The sequence below is a fragment of the Pteropus medius genome, unplaced genomic scaffold (assembly GCF_902729225.1).
Source record: "Pteropus medius unplaced genomic scaffold, Ma_sr-lr_union100, whole genome shotgun sequence".
In the NCBI taxonomy this organism is placed as follows: domain Eukaryota; kingdom Metazoa; phylum Chordata; class Mammalia; order Chiroptera; family Pteropodidae; genus Pteropus; species Pteropus medius.
In genome coordinates this window covers 6,522,794-6,534,770 of record NW_024353517.1, presented here as the reverse complement: position 1 = coordinate 6,534,770, position 11,977 = coordinate 6,522,794, and the positions used below count along the sequence as shown (strand labels likewise).

Here is an 11,977-nt window from a genome sequence, read left to right as displayed (position 1 = left end):
AAAAGCATTTTCAGAAGTGGTGAAAAAAATGTTGATCAATCACTAGATATCCACTGTATTTCAGTTCTCATTTATTTTCAATGAGCTTGTATGGTTTCTTAAATACAACATAGGTTTGGAACAGGATGACCTTGTCGTTCCTGGCTTAAAGCTATAACAGACTCTCATTGATACAATCATACTTCTCAGTCAACAAAGAAGTTCAGTTTTTAAAATTATACAAAGTACTCTGCTGGATATTGAAATAAAGGCTGACTTGTTGAAAAGATGTTAAAATAATCAGTAATCTCTTGAGACAACAAAAAATAAGACACTTGGTCATCAATTTCTAAAGAATAATAGATAGGTCTATAGCCATGCTACCTTGACTGAACAAGCCTGATCTCGTCTGATCTCAGAAGCTAAGCAGGGTCGGGCCTGGTTAGTACTTGGATGGGAGACCACCTAGGAAGACCAGGTGCTGCAGGCGTAAAAAATAAAAAAATAAGGGATTGTAAACTGACAAGGTCCTTGCAATCTGTGAGGTCAACCAAGGGTTGCCTTTTCTAAAAAATAAAAAAATAAAATAAAATAAATATAAGAAAGAATAATAGATAATCTTTCTTTGTGCAAAGATCTGAAGCCAGGTAAATATAAGAACAGATACAACCTTTAAATTAATTTTTTTAAAAAAAGTTTACTGCTCTCTGCCAAAAGAGAGAGAAAACAAACAAGGCCCTTTGCTTTATCATGAAAGAAAACAATGGGAAGTAGGAAGGAGGCTTTTATATGAGTGATATATCTACATCGTTTACATAGTTTAACAAAAAGTTAGAGAGGCAATAGGAGAATGATGTTTTGCACTTACAATTTGCATAAAAAACTGGCGCTCTTCATTTTAAACAAATATGACATAAAATTAAATATAAACTAGTGAAAGAAATATTTGTACTTTTTAAAAACTTGTGTTATAGAAAGACCTAAAGTAAGATTATTTCTAAAAATAACTTTTTAAATGTAATGAGTATTACTTAAGAAACAATTTGTCCAGCTCCATGGACACATACATACTTTATGTCTCACCTTTAACTGGAGGCAAATTTAAAATATAAGAAACATCGATCTGAACAGTGGGTTAAAACTCTGAGGACTCTGGGATTGGGACAGATAGAGAGGATTTCGAATGACTACATACTAGGGATCCAGCGGGAGCATAGGCAACAATGTGGAATGAGCATGGTAGTGATTCAAAAGCTTATAAAATGCAACTTGATTTATAAGAATTTGACCACTTACATTGCACTAAATATATTGATTTTGTCTAGTATATCTTTAAATATGATGGAAGGATTAAAATTGTGTACAATGAGCAACTGGTTCCTCCCATGTTGTTTACTCCATGCCTTTGTGTGTGGAGGAGAGGGAGCTGGATGGGGGTATCACAATCCTTTAGAAAATAACATTTTTCTGCCTCTGTCAAGGAGATAATTGCTGGTCTGAAGTACCAATTTTGGAGTTATATTCCTATGAAACCCATGATAGATCTTATCCTGCATTGCATATCATCAGCCTTGGGTACACTCTTCTCACCTTATGAGCTTCCCTGGGGTGGTCAGGATGAAGAGATGGTCATCTGAGTGCAGCTCGAATGTGGTTTTTTTTTTTCTGTCTCTCTTTCAGAGTCTAGCACAGTGCCAAGCTCATGGTAAATATAAGTCAAGTTTATTAAATTAATTAATTGATTGATTGATGCATGAAGCAAGAAGAAACAGGAATGATTTTTCAAATATTCTATTGAAAAAGATCTTTCCTTGGCATCTATTATTCACCAATTCAAAAGGATTTCATTAATGGACATTACCACATAGCAAAGCATTTTGTAATCTGATAAGGGGACTTTTGTCTCTAAGACACCTGCTTGGATCCATCCCAAGAAGATAGGAGCTGGACATTATTGCTGCTGACACGAAGGGAGCTTGTAATGGATTAGAGTTTAGATCCCAAGGAACAGGTGTCCTTGCCATAAAATTAGCCATAGTTATGAACCATGAAGGTTAAGAGCTAAAAGAGCCTATAAACAAAACTTGGATGTAATCTAGGCAAGTCCTGGATGAAATTCATGGTCCCAAAGTAGTGGCTAAAAATGATGCATGGTAGTTCATTAGAAAACTGGAGTTATTAGACCCAAATTCTATTCCTGATTTTGGTGTAGCATGGCCTTTTCATTATGACAGAATGTTTCAGATTCATCTTCCATATTTCTTACCCCAGACTTAAATTACCCTTTTCTCCCAAAATTCCTGCTTTCTTTTAGTGAGAGATGGCATTTCAGCATCACAATCTGGGTACTAATAATGTTCCGTGCTACTTCACTGGGCTTTGTTTCTATGCCTCTTTAATGGAAATAACTAGGAAATCTACATGTATTTAAAGCAAATTACCTTATGAGATTATACTGATAATTGCAATTCAAATTCAAGATTACAGAGTTTTTACTTATCCTCTTCTGTATTATGTCAGTATTACTTATCCTCTTCTGTATCATGTCAGTATTCTGTATTATGTCAACAAATTACCTTATGAGATTATATTGATAATTGCAATTCAAATTCAAGATTACAGAGTTTTTACTTATCCTCTTCTATATTATGTCAGTATCTCCTTTCTTCAAAAGGAGAATCCTGGTTCTCAATTACATAGGAGCTGGTAGAAATAGCATATCCCACAATTATTCATCTTTCCCATCATATAAACATAATAGTCTCAGAAAACCAATATTAATGTTACCATCACCAATATAATACCTGAGGACAAGTAAACATGTTTTACCTAGTTCTCCCTATTCTTTCTTATTTTTTATGGTTATGCCATACATATCTCCTCTGTCTGAACATATGACTATTACCTACAGTATGCTCTCACTTTCATTTAGCCTTAATTCTCGTACTAACTACTTATTTAATAGTCACCCCCAGATCTTTTGACAATGTCTTTTAAATCATTTTGACTTTCTGAAGCTTGTTCTCTAGCACTTCCTCAGAACTGGTTCATGTAAAAAACATTCCCTGAGTTCTAAAATGTCAATAACTTTGCCTTTGTTTTCTCTACATGAAAATTAATTGTGCAAGATACGAAATCCTTGGATTACATATTCTAGAATGTCTTTAATATGTTACTCCATTTTCTTTTAGCATAAAACACTGCTATAAAAATGTTTGATGTTGGTCAGATTTTCCGTTGCTCTCTTGTAGTGTTCAAAAATATTATTGGCTTGGTTTCGGAGACTTGCTGGTTCTGATTCTCTCCCCACATTTATCTGCCTCTTTTTATTCCATTGTCTCTACTTTCTCTATCTTTCTCATTCTACTGAAAAAGATCTTCCCTTGGCATCTTCCCTGGCTTAACTTTGATTGTCATTGCTATCTTGGTAATTCTTTATCCTGAAAAGGAATCCTGGCTGCATCACAAATTCATAGAGGCTAGACTGCCCCAGCTCTTTCTGACCTTACCACAGTCGTTCTTGCATTCACCACTTAAAGGAGAACATACACACATCTTTGACCATTTCTCAATTAAAAGAAGCAATGCCAAAGGAGTTCAGTTTCATAAAAAGACTAAGTCAATAAATTTAAGCCCAAAAGACAAAAGGCACTATTGAGAATTCAGAAAGTATTGACTGCAGCTAGATTCCAATTAAACCTTTTATACAGCCACTGTACTCTTTCTACCAAGTTGCTTTTAACAGGAAATCTTCATATCCTGGGGCAAACTCGAAATCTAAGAGAAGTCAACTCCCTCCTTTCCTCATCACTGATGATTTCAAGACTCTTCAGATTACATTCAACCTGTATGCCAGCAAGGAAGTTGCCTCCTCTTCAAGTAGAATGCCTCCATGGCCTCTCGCCTTGTTTGGGCACCAGTTTTATATCAAACAATGGTGGAAAGCAAACAAAACCATTCCTCATAGCTCTTGGCTTCATTTTACCAAAGTGAACTTGAAGCATGCTATCCTATTACAGCTCTTTAAAAAATAAAAGGCAGGCTAAATCTAATCAATCTCGACCCACACACACTCCCTCAAACCATAACACACAGTTAACACAATCCCAAGGTGGTTGAGTGGTTTAACCACAAATATCCTGGTGGCCTGTGATTTGACTCTTAGTTTACACAGCTTAAATGCAACGACCGGGGCCCCTGGTAAGTAGAGAGAGCAAAGATCTCAAACAATCGGGTGTCCACTGAGTCAAATGTGGTCAAATCTGCCTTTAGGTAGATACAATTGGGGGAGAGGGGGAGGGGTTGTGCCTAAGCAAAGAAAAATAGCCCAAGAAAACAAGAGGAAAAACAATTAATTCAGCAAATATCTAGTACATACCAGAAATTTCTATGTTGGGCGGGGGTAATAAATGGAAAGGAAGTACAAAGATGAATAAGATATGAATGTTATCCTCTAGGCTACACATGACACAAAGTAAAATCTGCTAAGTGCAAGAAGAAAAAGAAAAAAAATCTTATTAAAAAAAAAGCATATACTGGGTGCTAATGCATTATCAGTAAATATATGACAGAAAGAAGGAAGGAAACAAAGGAGGACAAGTAAATGTTCTTAATTCTGGCTTTGGAAGGAAAAATGTCAGAGAATTTTATACTGAGAAATAAAAAGAATACTATATTAGATACCCTAAACTGATAAGAAGGAAACTAAATGAGCTTGGGTGCAATCAACTTGTTTGATATAAATTATCTTGGCTTTGTGTCACACTGGGTAAAACGTCTTACCCCGCTACAAGAAGAAGACAGACACACATATATGAGTGCCTCTGTCACTCAGAAGCCAGCAGAACTTGATTTGTTTCAAGGAACAGCTCTCCTTAACTCAAAGATGAGGTTGGCTCCTAACCTCCTAAAAATCCAGCCCCAAGGTGTCAACAGATACGTGACTTCACCAAGTTAGGCCATCACAGTCACTTTTCTGGAGCATGCCCTACATTTGCTTGTTTTGTGACTGTTTACTATACATCACAAATGTGGAGGCTCCAGTGCTACCATCTCTGTACATCCAAATCCTACTCATCCTTTAAAACTTGCCCCATGCTCACAAGCTCTTGGAAGCCTCTATGACATCCCAACAGGAAGTAATTATTACCTATTCTAGGTACATAATATTCAAAATTTCCTTGTCTCTGTTTTAAAGGCCCTTAACACATAATGCACAGTTTCATGGTTTTTGGTACATGCTCTGCCTTCTCTATAAAGACCAAGAGAGCAAAACATCTGTTTTATTCGTTTTTATCCACCTAACAACAATCATGACTAAAAAGGACCCCATAGAAGTTCAACAAATTTTGTAACAAATAAATAACTGTACTGATGACTCAGAGTGAGTGACTGTGCTTATTATATAACCAGGATAAGCTAGGTTGTGCTGATGTACAAATAATTCCAAAATTTGGTGACTTAAAACAGCAAAAGTTTATTTCTCATGCATAATGAAAGTCCACTTTGGATCTATTAGAGATTGTTCTCTATATCCTTCTGACTCAGATATGCAAGCTGACAGAGCATTTACTGCCTAGAACATCATTAGTCACCATGGCAAGCAGAAAGAAACATGATGAGTTCAAGTGCCAGTTTGTAAAGGCTTTTGCCTAGAAATGACATATAATATGATTATATTCCATTGGCCAAAACTAGTCAAAAAGATATGTCTATTTCAAGGGGGATAAGGAAATGCAATTATATTATGTATCTAGAATATTCAGTAAACAGCTCCACTGATTGCTAAAATGATCACAAGAAATTAACTTTCAGTCTCCAAGACTGACTTTCTCATTCAATAGATTTGGAAAGATGGACAAAAACAAATTCTAAACAATTTACCTAGACCCCCGGAATGGAAATCATGGAATCTCATCTTAACCATGTTTTATATTATAGGTAGAGAAATAGGTAGATAGATAAATATACAGATAAACATAAAAATATTTTTAATAAAATAGACCTAAGAATCCATTAAATTTCCTGTATATTTAAGGCAGTATGCTACCACTAGAAATAGAGGAATTGCTGTTCTTAGAGAGTGAAACACCAGCTCAAGAACTAATTCTTCTAAAATTCACACAAGAAAGGATAAAGATGGAATGTCTTGAGAAGTTCTCAGAGTTCCTGTATTTGCTTACAATATTTTTAGCTACACCCATGAACCATTGTCTTTATCTGTGTGTCTCCCTAGAGAAGCCTCAGAGCCTGGTGTAGTTTTCTCTGAAGAACCTGGTCTCCTTTTAGAACTCATCCTCATCCCCTCCCCCCACCATTTTAGCTTTTTGGTATATTGGAAGTTCTCTGAAGATTAGTTTTGTAAAAAAGTTTCTGTATCCTAAAAAGTATTAGTACTGCTGTTCTAAAATGTTACTTAAGGCAAACCAATTTCTTGGCTAAGAATGATCATAAGGAAGATATAGAAGCAAGATGTATAATGAAGTAGGCTGGAGAGTTTAGACAAAGAAGTTGGCTTTACTTCTTTTCTGTTAGACTGAGTTCCAAGTATAGGCCTTTTGAGACCAATGATAGTACTAAGGTGGGCTGTAGGTTTTCCGAGTGGACCCAGTGTCATGCTGCTTTAATGCAGTGGTTCTACGACTTTGGGACTTCATGAACCATAACAAATAATTCTACTACTACTATTACTACTAATACTAATCATCATCATCATCACCATCATCATCATCATCGTCATCATCATCATCATCATCATCATCATTAATACAGGGTTGGCATATAGTTGTCACTTTTGAGAGGGCAGTTACTACCAGATATCCCTTGGGTGTGCAGGGCTTCAGTCAAATAATTTTATGGGTTCTTATCTATACAAAGAATTTTATTTTTAAAAATTTGTTTTTCGAAATTCTTTGGCCTATGCAAGGTTTAGTTATTTATCAAAGAAAATTAGAATACTGAGTAGAAGAGTTACTTAATATATTTGTTTATTCTCCAGCCATTGTGTTTGAAAATTCTTACAGTAATGTCTGACTCTCCACAGAAAAGCTCGGATTCCAAAATGGAAGGTTTAATTGGTTTGCATATTAGTTATTGATAAAAACTGCTTTCCTTGTCACCCTCCTGGGAAGAAAAATAAAAAGGGGGGGGAAAAAAAAGTCTACATTACCATTATCATCTTAGCAGAAAACAAAGTCTTTCTGTTTCTGCAGCTTTGTTTTCACCACCTAGACCACTGCAATTCATCTAAATATGAGAAATTACTTGTGTTCTGACTTCTCCTATAGCTCACTATTCTGAGTGAAAAGAACCTCACAGCTCTAAATGTAATGCTTCTGAACAAACTCATCAGAGAAAGAAGAAATTATATTCTTGAGCATGTATTTTTTTTTTCCAGGTACCTTATGTATATTCTGGTCATCTCATTCTCTTGATAACATTTGAGATGGGCATTATTATCCTCAGAATGTAGATGAGGAATTTGAGTCTAAGAATTAATCAGGCCAAGAGAGGTCTGCTCTCTCCACTACACTATTGCATTTCTTGGGTCCGTATCTGCTTTTCCCTAAAATTTAAGGTGAGGGATTACAATTAGTTGTAAATAAATATAAATGCATACGAGAGCACCAGCAGTTTCTCAACTCCCAGAGATCAGTATTGCCACATCTTTTTGGTTGTTTTAATGTAATTCAGCTCTTGTATAGATGTATATATTTCTATATGAGGGTATGTTTCTGAATGACACTGAAATTCCTGGAACAAACTATATGTAACTCAATTATAGATAACTATAGTCAAAACTGGGTTATACAAATGACTGAGGCTACTTTGAAGTAGGTTAAAAGCCCATGTTTATTAATGTGGATCAATAATGTTTCTAAAAACTTTTATATAAGATGTCTTATTCCTTAAAATGTTAACCTTTAAATTCTTAATCCTGAATTATAGAAAACAAACAAAGGGTAGGAATTTTAGTAACTGAAACCTATGTTATAGGGAGAGGCAGCATCTCTCTAGATGTGTTTATCAGGAGTATCTTACCCCTGAGCAGGCCATTTTTTCCTCTCTTTATTTCCTTAAATAAAATCTCCACAAATATTTCTATGGTTAGAAATAACTTTTGATCTACAACTATACATATGCATATACAAACACATACACACATATCTACACATATATGTACACACACATATACATACAGATATATATCCATATTGGATTTCAGTTCACTCTTTAGTTTGAATTACCTTTATTATTTTAAAGACAGTTTAAGCATGTGGTTCTAGGATATATCAATTTTTCTCTCCATGTAGAAAATGGAGGTAGATTAAAGAATGCAGAATATCGATACCAAGAACACCTTACATATGAATGGCACCTTACAAAGAGCTTTCATTTTCATTATCTTATCTGATCCTTATGACAGCCTGATCGGTAAGCAAAAGAGATGTTATTAATCAATTTTAAACATGAATAAACTGAAACTCAGATTCATGTTGAATATTACATTCAAGGTAATACAGTCGGAACTGAAATCCAATCGTCACAATATAAATTCGGTATAATTTTCACCATAATTCTTTCTAAAAAGTTACTGCAGTCCTGATATCTGTATCTATACCTATATGTACATCTATCTATCTATCTATCTATCTATCTATCTATCATCTAATCTATCTACCCTTCTACTTTTTAGCTAGTTAGCCTTATATTTTACTACATTTGAGGTTTTTCCAAGGTTCTAGTGATGCTTCTGCTTACTCATTTTGGTAGAGAAATGGCTTCAGGTTTATTTGGATTCACAGAATGCTAAGCCCCAGAGTTCTACTCATACCCCTCAGGACTAGAAATCTTTTCTACTTTCCTCAGTCACTGTAATGCATTCAGCCCACCAGTGTTATGCAGAAAATTTAAATACAGTCTTTAATTTAGCAGATCCACCCACAAGGTTCCAGAAGCTTAAGTCAGCATGAGTCTTTGGGAAAATATCACTGTGGAAAAAATAGTACATGTGAGAAAAATACTGTGAATTTAGAAGCATTTGTTTTACAAACTACAGATGCAGAGTGAAAGAAAATGACATCTCACTTTGATATTAAGCATTCCTCCATAACACATCCATCTGCAACATGTTCTGCAGTCACTTACCCGCTAAACCTCACAGCACACAGATTTGCACGTGAGGTACAATACAGCTGACCCCGTTTTACAGATGGAGAGAATAGAAACACAGAGAGATTAAATGAATTTCTCAAAGTTCCCAATCAGTTTTCAGACATCTGCCATGGAGATGAGTAAAGTAAGTCATACAAGTTCTTTATTAAAGCTGAAAAAAAAAAAAAATGAAAGAGTGTTCGTTCCAGATTTTCTCTTTAGGAGGGGCTTTTTGAAGTTAAACAAGAGACTTACCTATTTTTTTGTGTGTAGCAAAACCAGTCTTTAATAGGTTGTTTGTTTATTTGGGGTAGTTTTGGGGGGAAAGCCCTGCCTTGGTACCGCCAGTGACATAAAACCAATATGAATAAGCTAAACATAGTGGCCATTCAGAAGAAGGAAACAGTTTTATAATTGAGGAAACTTTGTAATAAGAAATGGAAAACTCAGCTTTTGGTTATGGCCCTGTCTCAAACAAGTTTCCTTATTACTCTGAGTTTCAATGACCTCATCTTTAAAATAAGGGAATGGACTAGATCAGTAGTTCTCACAGTATGTATGGTTCTTGGCCCAGCAGCATAGGCCTCACCTGGGAACTTGCTAGAAATGCAAATTCTCAGGCCTCACTCTTTACCTACTGAATCAGAAATGCTGGGAGTAAGGCCTGAAGTGTAGTTTTTGAAGCTCTTCAGGTGATTCTGATGCATGTTATAATTTGAGATGACTGGATGGATCAAAACTTCTCTGAAGGCCTTCCAACCCTAAGTTTCTAAATCCATCATGTTACTGACATGATAAATTGTATCTTTCAGATAATTTAAAAAATATTTTGGACTTTTCAAAACATATTAATTTTCAAGCTGCATAAATAAAGCAGGTGTTAATCTTCTCTATTTTGGTGGCAGAGAAATTGAGGTACAAGCTTCCAGAAACTATAAGAATCAAGATGTGAAGGAGCACCATGTAATATCTCTTGTCTCCCAAAGAAAATGTTCTTATTCTTTTTTTCTGCAACTCAAATTTTGGAACAACAGTTGACCAAAAGAGAGAATCAGCAGACATGAAACTCAAGGCCATTCTCCCATTTACTTAATGACCTTGGCAAGATACTACCTCATTGTACCTTGCAGCCCCCAGGTAAAATATGGCATAATATTTGTTGCTGATTTCTACCTCCCTGGAATGTTAGAAAGATACACGAAATAACACAAATCAAGGTTTTTGTATTTCCTGAGTCACAAGATATAATTTAGAAACATTTCATATGTACAGGTCCTATAGTGAGAAGTTTGAAATCAGGGCCTTTGAAATTTCTTAATTTGTTTAATCATATAGCATGACGTGTAGTAGGTGATGGGCAAATGCTTAAATTAGATTGATCTGTGAAGATTTTGGTGGGAGATATAAAGAAAAACAGTGGCAAATTGAACTGTGAACTGAGTAATTGAATTAAAAAAAACTCCAAACTTAGTCAGAAGAGAAACACTAAAAGAAATAGCAGACGTTAAATCCAAAGGCTACACGATATTGGTGGAACGAGATGGACACCCTTAAATAGCTGAAGAGCTGAAGGTCTTCCATTTAGAAAGAGAACATAGAACAATGGACGCAAATAACAAGAAGAAAAATTTCTTAGTCTTCTGCAATAGTGAGTTTTCTGTCACCAACGTTTGAGTGCACTAAGCAGATTCAGGAGAGAGACACAGTAGAAGTAACTGAAAATGTTAAAAAGATACTGCTGGCAGTTGAGTTAGAGGAGAGAAGAATATGAGAGATTGGTTATATGCTCATTATACTTTGTTTTCTGCTCCTATGCTTAATTCATTCTCTGCAATTCTCAGCCCTATTCTGTGGCCTGGAGAATTAACCTCTCCAGACTTTATCATCTGGACATGGTCGCCTTTCAACTTCAAGTAAAAATTTGGAAGGTGAGAGAAGAGAACACATTATGTATTTATCCCACTCCCACTACTACCTCCTTATATTTGTGAGAGTCAGACAGGTTAGGTAAACTCTCTTCATTTATTTTGTGGGAGCACCATTTGATGAGCTGGTTGGTTGCCTCAGAGAAGGGGTTCTGAACCTTAAACCTGCTTTAGAATCATCGGGAGGGCTTGTTAAACTACAGATTACTAGACCTCACCCCCCAAATTTCTAATTTACTGGGTCTGAGATGGGGACCAAAAATTTTTATGTCTAACAAGTTCCTAGGTTATGGTGATATTGCTGTTTCAGGGACCACATTTGGGGAATAATTGCCTGAGTGTGATTCCTAAATGTGGCCACAGATCTACTATAGAATCTGAAAGATTGGAGTCCTGCAATGTGTATTTCCTACATTTTCTCAAATGATTATGATGAAGTTGGATTATTTCTCCAAGAAGATTCCAACTCTGAAATAAGAAGAAAGTGAGATGTTGCTTATTCTGTGCCTTTTGGCTTGAAGGTATTGGGAAGGCTCTGACCCTCCTGAGAAAGGAAGTAGAAGCTTCTTTCTCCTCTTCCTCCAATATCCAGTTCAACAGCTTTAACTTTGGAAAGAAGTGTCTTCTCTGAATACCGTAAGGAGGTGCGATGACCTCATTCTCTTTCATTTCACATCAGTACCTGGCACATAACTTTCAAGTGTGTGAATCCATCGCAGTGCATCTGCATCGTTGGCTCTTGTATCAGACTCTCATAGAAGACAATGAGCTCCTTGAGGATTGAACCGTATCAATTTTGAATGATCAGCATTTAGCACTTAGCACATCTTTGCATTATAACTGAGCACCTGGCCTGGCACAGAGTTAAGTGCCAGGGGTTGGGTGGGAGAAAAGCCTGTTGAGTAAATGAACGAAATAAT

At 35.8% G+C, this 11,977-nt stretch overlaps 1 pseudogene; it reads left to right on the top strand.

Moving 5' to 3' along the window:
- The first annotated feature begins 346 nt into the window (after positions 1–346).
- Positions 347–469, top strand: LOC120593163 (uncharacterized; annotated as a pseudogene).
- The last annotated feature ends 11,508 nt before the right edge of the window (positions 470–11,977 follow it).